Here is an 11,145-nt window from a genome sequence, read left to right on the forward strand (position 1 = left end):
AGACAGACGGGGACAGAGCTGGGGCAGGCGGGGATGCAACTGAGGCAGACGGGGACGGAACGGAGACAGACAGGGACGGAGCTGGGCCAGGCAGGGACGGAACTGAGACAGGCGGGGATGGAGCTGGGGCAGGCAGGGACGGAACTGAGACAGGCGGGGATGGAGCTGGGGCAGGCAGGGACGGAACTGAGACAGGCGGGGATGGAGCTGGGGCAGGCGGGGACAGAGTTGAGACAGGCTGAGACGAACGGGGACAGACGAGGACAGACGGGGACAGACAGGGACCGAGCCCCGAGGAATCGGGAGACTTCAGGTTTCACTAAGCGGCCCCGACACCCAAAATCTCCACCCGCTCCAACACTCCCATCACTCACCATTAGCAGAGGGGGCCACTTAAGGAAGCGTTCCGGAGTGTTCCTTGTCCATTTAAGGATTCACACGTTTGATTTTTAATGTTAGCAAGTTTGAATATAATGTGCCGCTGCTCCTCATGGCAGTTCCCCATAAAAAGAGAGTGCATTCCAAGATGTCATTCATTCCATCAAAATCATATTTAAAAAAAAAACTTTCAGCATTCGTACATGTAATATTTTCATATCACAGGTTCGTTGCGTTATGCCATCGTTTCGGGGTACCTTTCCAGTGCATTATGGGAAAGAGTCAGACCGTTACTGTGTGAAAGGTGGATTTGACCATCATTTCTCAGACCCGCATGGGTTAGACAACCTGAAAACGTCAGCGTGCCACAGATCATTTTCTCCTCAGGTCTGAAAAAGATCCGTCATCCAGATTTAAAGTTAATCAATAGAAAAGCAGATGAACATGAGCTTGAAATAAAGATTTTTTTGTGGACACTAATTTCAATCTTGACAACAAAGAAAGCTAGAAGACATTGATAGTGTTTGCCAGATACCTAGCTTTCCTGCTTGTTATATTTCAGTGCAGGACCATCTTGTCATTTGGCATTACTGTTACTAACAGCAACTAAGTGAATATTAAAATTTCCGGATACGCACACATCAGACATGCAGAGTGGTAGGCTCAACCCGTCAGTAATGAAGCCATCTTAGGTTCAGAACCATTTTGAAAAGCAGTGTACCATCACATAGGTCAAGGAAGGGTGTCAACACCACTCTCATGTGAAGTTCCCCGCTTCAAATACATTTCCTAAACTGGCATAATCCAACCTTCTCACCGAAGTGTCAATGCATTCCATGCCAAGGATGATGCTTTGACAAGTACGTGTTCTGATTATTGTGTTTTTTAAATATTTTTTACTTTTAACTGAAATATAATGAAGTGTGTTTAAATATGAAAGCGCCGCACAGTCAGGGTTGGTGGCCCCGGGCGACACGGAAGCCAAAACTCATTCATTAACAATGACCAGACGCCATCAATTACTCAGGCGTACTCAGGATTTAACCGATGATAGATTATTCAAAAGTAATATTCCTTTCTAAAAGCCCGGCACATTATTCATGCTTATGATTATTAAACGCTCTTAAGTGGCTTTCTAAATCTCTTTGACCGTAACCCATTCTTATTAAAAGGGACCTTTTTTTGAAGGTTTCCGCTCGGTCTTGCTCGGCTGGTTCCAGCCTTGCAGGAAATGCCCTGGAGAGAAATTCATGAGAAATTTGGCACTGAACAAATGGCTCTCACAGAAAAGCCTCCACACTGGATGTTTTATTCAGCAGGGTAAATACAGGATATGCAGACCGTACGGGGGTCCGGCTGGGGGCTCAGAACCAAGCTTAAGATGAGAGACTACAGCCGTTTGTGTGGGTTCCTTTCTCCCCCCGCAAATCCAGGACACAAAATGGCATCCATGCGTGAACTCTGCGTGCCCTGGGGTTGGGGTTTCCAGACATGTAAAGCAGGGCAATTACATTACATTACAGGCATTTAGCGGATACGCTTTTCCAGACTTACACAACCTTTACATAGCATTTACACTGTACACATTTATACAGCTGGATATACGTACATACTGAAGCAATGCAGGTTAAGCACCTTTCTCAAGGGTACAACGACAGCGTCCTACCTGGGAATCAAACCTGCAACATTCAGATTACAAGACCAGCTCCGTGCCCATTATACTAAACTGCCGCCAATTGATGCTAAGCACCCAAAAACACACTTTGTTTCAGTAATCGAATGCGGAATCAGCAGGATTTCTGTACAATTTTGCGTAGAAGAGAGCAGAGGAGAATTCCAGCGATTCACAAAAACGGAAACCAGGCCATTAGCTACCGTTATCGCCGCCGCTCCCCGCTCGCATTCAATTAATGCTTGTCCTTAATTTCGTCTCGCAATTAAATTGCATTTTCTCTCCCCCTCACCGCAAACCAAACGGTCTGATGAGTTTAGAGAGCGAGAGAGACGCCAAATGCAATGGGGGGGGGGGGGGGAGGAGAAGAGAGAGAAAAAAAAAAACATTTCGGAAATGAGAGAGGATGAGCCCAAATGGAGCGTGCGGAAAGACGAGCCTCGCCGGTGCAGTGAGGCCTACGTCGCCGAGCATTAGCGACGGGGAAACGAGGCTCCGTGAAAGCAGAAATGGGCGGCGACCACGCGCCATCAGCGACACGCCGATCTGAACCAGCGACGAGCGTCGCTCACGCACGGTTACCCACCGACAGCTCTACTCACTGCGGGGCTTATGAAACCTCGCTCTCCCATTAGAATCAATAGGCGGGGACGCTCGCTTTCAAAAATTTAATTTCACACTTTCGGTAATGGGTATCGCCCCAAATTATTGGTTAACGGACAACAATGGTCCAGAAATTGCTTCTAATGACACATATTATTCAATCAGAAATAGCTCCAACTGACAAATGCATTCAAGAATTCTGAGATATGACAGACAGATGTGGCAGCCAATCAATGTTGGAATACAGCTGCGCCTATGGAGAGTGGAACGCAGCCACCGTAAATCCCGCCTCAAAGCAAAATGAACACCCGACTGATTGGTTTAAAATAGCAGAAATCCCATCCCATTCATCAGTCACAATTTCCAGTATGATTTAATCAAGCAATCATTTAGTCCATCACTTAATTACTTGATGAATAATTCATTATTTTATTTATTAACCAATCATAAAACTGGGATTTTGATATGGGGTCTCCTTACTAGTGTTTAAGATGCAGTGCGGTGATTAATATATTTTGAGGTCGTTAAACACTCAGCTCAGTCAAAATGAGGCATTCCATAACTGTATAAATACACAGTCTGTGCTTTGGTTTTCTTTTTTTTTGGTCTTGAAATACTTGCTCTTCGCACCCTATAAATAAAAGAAAGATTGCAGTTTCCCCAGTGTCAACTCTGAGGTTCGCCTATGCTCATATATCAAGACCAGAAAGTTTTTTTTTTTTTGATCTTGACACATTTAAAACAGAGCCATCGAAGCCAAGATTGAAAGTGTCAAGAGTGGAGCGGGGGGGAAAAAAATAAAATAAATAAATAATAAAAACTTTCCAGGCATGAAATATTGTGCACTTCTACCGCCTCGGTATAAAGAGAAGACGGCAAAGAAATCCGAGTGTGAACTTCAGATCTCCCCCCACCGAACAGAATTTACATTCCAGGTCTGGCCCGAAATAGCAACATCTTTTTTTTACGACTTGCGAAACCAGGCCTGCACCTGCCTATAGGCCGGCCCGTGTGAAACACGCCACCCCCCATCGCACGCGGGTTTCGCCGGGACATAGAGCTTCGAGATCCACGCTGTGCTCAAACCGCTGATTTTCGTCCCCCCCGGGTGGGGGGGGGGGGGCGGTCCACGGTTTAACATATGTGCGGGACATGAAATAAGACGGGCATAACTTCTTACGATCGTTTTTTTTTCTCTTCTTCTTCTTTTCGCCGCGAACCCCCAGAAGGCAGAGGCGAGGCGGTGTGTAGTGCTCTGAGATCCTTGTCAGGGTGACGTTCCCGCCCCCCCCCCCCCCCCCCCCCCCCCCCACGGACGCCTTTTCGACAGGCCCCCCCCCCCTCACTGTAAAACCGCCCTGATTTATTTCCTCAGCCTTCACCCCCCCGGGCCTGTCAGGCGCACATAAGCGCTGGAATTATGGGAAATGATGTGGCCAAACGGCCGGTGGCGACGGGATGGGGGTCAACCGTATTTCTAAAATACGGCGCCCGTCCCGCTTCTGACAAGACAAATCGGGGGACGGTCCCGCCGGCCGTATTTACACATGTTGGTGGGAACAACCCGGAAAATGGTGGGGGGGCGGGAGGGCATTAAAACCAAGGTTGGATTTACAAGGTGCCAGGGTGCCCAAATACTGTGTAGGGGACACTTTTCTGTGCAGTCTGTTTCCATGACTTAAAAAAAAAAAAGAAAGGAAGAAAGAAAGCCCTGCATCTGAAGACCGAGCTTATCAACGTGCTCCAAGCCTGTCCTGTCAAACGCACCCTCTGCAGCCGATACAACCCTGAATCTGAGCTTCACCAACACCCACAAACACCCGGCAACGCTGAGAGATGCACACTGCGGTAACTGCTCGCAGAAGAATTAATTAAAGCTCGACTGAACCCACGGCGAACTGAATATTAAGCGGAGAAAAAAGAAGAAGGAAAAAAAAACATTTGGATTTACTGTATCATCAATGTGTGGCAATTCTCCGGGGCCTGGATCCCCAGACAGCTTTACTGGGTAATGGGTCTATGAACAAACAAACAAGCAAGCAAGCAAACACACACACACACACACACACAAACCAATTAATAAGCTACCCACACCCGTTAAATAATTGGTTTGTTCAGTTATGTGCAAACCGTTATAATGAACGGGGCATTTCACTGCTATGGTAAACAATGAAAGCACGCCGCAAAATCTGTCCTCATATGTAAACTTCAGTAAACAAGCAAATTACAATCGCTATTATTTACACACATAGTTATAACGCTCATGCAGAATGTATAATCAGAGCCAGCCCTAAGGAGTTGGTGGTCTGAAACATGAAAGTGAAAATTCTACAATTAAAATGTGTTTTCAAGAAAAACATTAATTGTGAGGTCCATGGACGGCTGTGGCCCGAAATGCCCGCACAGTGTTTACGCCAGTGGCCAGCTCTGTGTATAATATATGCGCAAATTAAAGACATCGTTACTTCAGCAATTTCCATTGTCAGTTTGTTTTGCCTGTACAGGGTTTTTAAGAGATCTCGCTGGCTAAAACCGGATTTCCTCTTTAATAAGTTTGTGTTGGTTTTAACTGTACCATGCATGCATAATCTCCTCATTCCCAGACTGCTTATATTTTTATATCTTGCTTTTATCATCATTTCACATGTGAAGCGCTTTGGGCTGCTGGACACCGTACGAAGCATTATCCAAAAAACAGTATTATTATAATAATAAGAATGGCTGCTTTTGTAATTGCCCATTCAGCTGATGTAGTAAAGGAGAAAGCTAAACACCAGTGCCTCAGAGGCCTCATAGGCGATCTTTGCCCTCCCATCACCCTAAATTAGCGTAGCCCCGTCATAATTCACTATCACTCGCACAACCCCGCCCACGCGAAAGCTCGTTCGCGGAGCTGGAAAACGTACACGCGCGCGCGCCTGATAGGCTTGAACAGCCTCCGCGGTTTAAAAAAAAAAAAAAAAAAAAAAAACCCTCATTACAGCCGGGCAGCGGAGAAGAGAGATGAAGAGCACGCTAACGCCCGAGATATCGATTTTCAGATTTCTCCATACGGCTGGATTATACAGTACGGATCGGTTTGTTTATATCGTCGCGCGCTTCAATCTGAAGTCAATTTAAAAAGTGATTTCCCCCGGGGTCGCCCGAACGGGTCAGAGTAATTACTTTCAAATGGACTCTTGTCACGTTAATTTTTTTCTTCTTAAATATGATGGGAAAAAAATCTTGACAATATGTTTTCTTATGACATGAAAGTCAAGGCCAATTCCAGCAAAAACACTCTTTATTCTTACTGCAAGATTCCAATTTTAAGCATGGCGTGTCTTCGTCTGTCATTGTTCTTTTTATGAGTGAAATCCATGCGTTTGCTCTAAACTGGATGGGGAGCCCATTCCATTATTATATTGCAATTATAAGCAGTACTGGAGAAAATCTGTACTATTCTCAGGAATACAATAACACAGTATCACCATGAAGGCACAGAGCCCCATTTATAATCAATGACAGTAATATTAACCTAACAAATACCAATTTGTATTGTAACAAAAAAAGGTATGATTACACAGCTAAACTATCTTTACGCAGCTAAACCGAAAGCTTAATGTTATAGGTATAGCAAGAAACCCCTTGCCAAAAATGAAACTTTGAAAGCATACTCCTTAATGTATGTGTGTTATGTATTAGGTCCCCACTGCAATACAACACTATGCTAGCGTTAGCGGCAGAACATGCACTTTTGCTGTGTGCTGGATATATGTCGAAGCCATTCGTATGTAGACTGGAGTCTACGATGACAGGAAGACAGAAACAAAGTTTGGCACACACTTGGTTCATGTTCTATTCTAAGTCAGGAAATATATAATTAAGCTTCTTTTTTTAATTACACCTTGCAGCTATTAAGGTTAAACCTCCACTGAGTAAAGCAGCACTAACATTTCTCAGAAATGAGAAGATATTTAGTACCCTGTTCTTCCCATTCAAGAAGTTAGATCCAGTTTACATGTAGGTCTATTCCTATGGGGCCGACGTTTAACCCTTTAAGGTGTGACATCACAAATATGTGATTAGAATGTCCTGAACTGAACATTCTAATGTTGATGCAACAATCATTACTGGTTACTGAAGACAACGGAGTTCTAGCACACTGAATTAAATTTAAAAAAACATTCCAAAAAAGGGTTAGCCATAGATTAGAGCACAACAAGATGTTTCATTCTAGGACACAGGAGGTCTTCTGCTGTCATTCATCAACTTATCCAGAAATACAGATAAAATATCATGCCAACTGCTAAGTGATTGGTCTAATTAAATAATTAAGAGCACAAAGTTGGCATGAAATCCACAGACAGCTGCGGCCCTCCTTGCCCACCCATTCCACACTAACCCACAGTGGGAAACTGTCTATCAAACATTTGCTTTGCTAGACACAATCAAGTTTTCTTTTCTTTTTTTCCTGGGGTTTCCCTGGAAACATTATTTCAAGGTTAAGATTTCGTGTTTTAGATGAATGTGCTGTTTTCTGTCCACTGTCCGTGTCTGCCGCTGGCCTAAAACACAGCCTTTGAGAGCGCCGGCTCAGCGTGAGAACAGCAGAGAGACAGGATGCAGCTGCCAGGAGCTTCTGCACACGCTCCCGCGAGCCTCGGCCAATCGGAGCCCACAGAGGGTCCAACGAGGGAGGGGGGCGGGGCTTCTGTCCCAGCATTCTGAACGGAGCACAACCTCAACGGTACAATTTAGGCAGCCAGCAAACGCTCTCGTCTAGAGCGACTGGCACGGCTCACGCAGCATCCATTTATGCAGCCGGATGTTTGCAGAAGCGACTCGGGTTAGGCACTTTTGGCTCAAGGGCAAACAACGGCAGCGACGGCCCGACCTGGGTACTAAACCGACAACCTTGGAGCTGCAAGCCCGATCAAGGCTCGTTGAGAAGGACAGAGTAGGGAAAGGATTTTTATCCACGGTGTTATTGAAAGGAGAATTGTTTGTCTTTCTCCAATAAAAAAAAAAAAAAAAACACCCCCGACCCATCAGGCAATGATCAGTCGAATCTGCTGAATAAGCAGAGCTTTAAAAGGCCAGGGCTGGGGCTCAAAGACCATAATCAAGCAGAGGGACGTGTGGGGACCGAGGCGGTACACGTCCCACACAATGACAGGACTGGCCAAGGTGGAGTCTAAATTAAGGCTGGAAAGTTGCGTGTAGTGAAGTGTAGTCCCCGGAGTGCTTCAGTTCACAAGCAGTACCTATGAGTGCATTTATATGATCGAGTCAACCCCCCCTGCCCCTTCTGTCAGAGCCCCCCCCCCCCTCCACACTGAGACCTACTTTCAAACAACCTTCACCAGGGTCATCGCACGAGGTGAAGGCACAAGAACCATTTCTGAACTTGGGGGGTGCTGGGGCTAAGCACAGACAGAACATCAGGTGGCCCAACAAACTGTTGACCATGGTGGGTGGTGGGTGATATATCTGAACAGCACAATTCATTCAGACATACAGCATTTCATAACATTCATTCATCTGCTAAACTTTCTGAAGGTTAGAACTTTGTTTAGTTCTGACCTGGCGCTTAGCCTGATAATTACAGTGTACAAAAAAAGGTTTTTGGAACAAGACAAAAGCTGGTCTCCATATCGAAAGAGCACATCGAAAAACGTTCTCCCTAATGCAGCTAAAACACTGGCAGCCACTATTGTTAATCAATCTTTATGCAGGAGGGTCCTACTGAGCCCTGGTCTCTTTTACAGACAAGCTCTACTTACAAAACATTATGGCAGAATATATATATATATATGGGAGTCAACCGGCATACAAACTTTCCAGTGCTGTGAGTTTGAATGGCATCGAAGGAAAACACTTCAAAAGCCAGTGCTGCTAAAGATGGACCCCACGTCACCATAGTAACGCCGTAATGCATATTATGAACATTCTGTGGCATTATGAGTCAGTTTTCCATTTACTTTGGTGCACGAGCTGTTAGCCCCTTATCCATTTCATGGTCCCCCAACCAATCACTAAAGAGCTGCCATAATTACAATAACATATAGGTAATAATTGCAGTTCTTATTTATTTTTGCCAATGCAAATCGTTTAACCGGTACAAAGCACATTCCTTTCAGCATTCGACATAGATAAAAACAATACGTTGAGATTCTATGCAGATGGCATGGCAAAGCAGAATCATTTTCAGTTAGTCTAAGATTTTATTTACTTTATCATTTGCGGTTCTGTAGGGTAGGTGAGTTACAATGAGGTAATTGTTTTAGTGGGAGCCCAGGCTAAGAGAGAAAGAAATAATAAAATGACAGAGAAGGTCACACAGATCCAACGAACGTGCTTAAACTTTTCAGTGCTTAATCCATGGACAAGCGGCTCCCACATATGCTATCGCTAGAATTAATTTTCACACTTTCGCACACTTCCCAACACGATTCGCATAGTTACGTTGGAGGCCATAGGGTGCTATCAACAGATGACCATTGCCTACTATCCCAAAATATCTTGGGTATGTTCACACCTGTTGCTCACCTACCTGTAACAGGTGCCTGGTGAGGTCAAACGATTCAAGCCGAGGCAATTAATGAATGATGGCCTGGGGGAAAAAAACACTTTTAAGTTTCGAGATATTCGCTCAATGAAGTAGCTGCCCGATCATTCACACCGTTAGAGTGAATCGTTGTGAAATGCTGGGTCGCGTTATGTTCCCAGCACAAGAGCACGCATTCCTGTTGTTGACGAGCTGACAATGAACTCCCCGTTAACAAAACTCACTAACAACCAATCAACTGGCAATGTGTTGTTTGTTTGTTAGCTAAATAACTCGGAATAACAAACAGATGAAATCTACTTGGCAAATAGGCTAACACTGTTATTCTGCTATTTACTGGACGGCCCTATAATTGTAAACAGAGAACTTAAGCTTGCCGAGAAACGCATAGGCTTACGTTTTTGTTCCATGAGGGTAGATAGCGTCTTCTACTACCGAAGTTCACTCTCCGCTAAAATGAACGGCATAATTGTATAGCTACTGCCGCCTGCTGGCGAAATACAGCCTAATAAACCAGTTCACGTCATGAAAGACATTGCCAACAGTGTTGCCAAATCTGCTTATGAATGCTATCTGTGGCTTTTATTTTCGTAAGTCCCTTCAAAAACTCAGAAGTCGTGGGGTGTGGGTTTTCGGGCTTATTTTACTAAATCTGACCGTTTATTTGAAGTGTAAGAAGCGACCCCATTTTTTTACATTAATGAAAAATATAGGCAGCCAATTTGCTATTTCCCTGGTTAGCTATCGATCTGTTTGCAAAAATGTGCTTTTTTCCCAACGCTTGAGACTCAAGTCTGTTAAAATCAAACTCATGTCACGTCAAAATCGTTTTCCACAACTCTATATTGTTTAAGCAATGAAAATATCTGCTGTTAAAAAAATTAATTGAATTTTTGTTTTCAAGTTTTGGAGGGGGTGGGGGGGCGAATGATGCTCAACAGGACATGTCAGTGAGAATCTCTCGCCCAAAGGAGCTCTCAGTTGTTTCAGACAGCTTGGATAACTGCCATCTTTCCACCCTGATGTTGCTTTTCTCATTCACCTCAATTTGCATAGCGACAAACAGACTGAACCCTACATGCAGTGCACGTCTCGTGGTGTTTTTTAGACACCTAGAGTACGCGCGTGGGATGTACGCGATTCAGGTTTACTAAGAGATTCGCGGCGTGTGTTCTGAAAGGGATCCTTTGTCTACAGTTTGATTTGAATGTGACATGTGACCTTGTACTGACATGTTTTTTTTTTTTGATTGTCAAGCATACGCTGACAGCTGTAAGCTGTGGGCATCTGTCTCTTTGACCAGATGAGAGAAATCTGTCTCCAGGTTCGCTGCCTTTGCTGCAGTTACCTGGCAGAGACTGTGACAGATGAAAATGTTTTTTTTTTTCTTCCTGATATGCAAACACGCTTATATGCATTTAGCATGCATCTGTTCTGTAAACAGATGCTCGTATCCACAGGGACCGAGAGGATTTGGGCACGCAGCATGGTGATGCATTTCCTCTGGGTGCATCAAACAGCAGGCTTCTTCCTGGTCTCGTGTTGACTGGTCTCTGCCAAACGCTGGTCTGATTTGAGTGGCAGATGTAGACTGTGGGTCTTCTGATGTTCGTCTTCTCTGACGAGCACCCCCCCCACCCCTCCGCCACCCAACCCCCCCCCCCCCCCAACCCGCCTCCCCGAGTGTCAGCTTGTCAGATCAGATTAGATGGAGAAGATAAGAAAGAAACTATAAGAAATTGGGTTTATTTCTCCCCAGTTCAGTACTGCTTAATGTTATTTATTACCCCTTCATATTTTCTCTCCCAGCGTAGAACTAAGTTAGGAGCGATAATATATTAGTTTACAGAGGAGTTAAGAGAGAATCCTTCCAGGACTAAAGGCTATTCTAAAGCGATTATTTCACACGCTGAACAGTCTTGAAAGTGTTTTTACTGTTGTT

General features: G+C 44.7%; 1 long non-coding RNA gene across 1 annotated transcript; it reads right to left on the bottom strand.

Annotated features, from left to right (window-relative positions):
* Positions 1–1,789: 1,789 nt before the first annotated feature.
* LOC118227417 lies at positions 1,790–9,673 on the bottom strand. The gene is made up of 3 exons (XR_004765274.1): positions 9,601–9,673; positions 9,189–9,248; positions 1,790–1,848 (listed from the first exon to the last, which is right to left on the bottom strand). It is a non-coding gene; the product is annotated as an uncharacterized LOC118227417 (long non-coding RNA).
* Between the last annotated feature and the right edge of the window lie 1,472 nt (positions 9,674–11,145).

The sequence above is a fragment of the Anguilla anguilla genome, chromosome 5, assembly GCF_013347855.1.
Source record: "Anguilla anguilla isolate fAngAng1 chromosome 5, fAngAng1.pri, whole genome shotgun sequence".
NCBI lineage: Eukaryota > Metazoa > Chordata > Actinopteri > Anguilliformes > Anguillidae > Anguilla > Anguilla anguilla.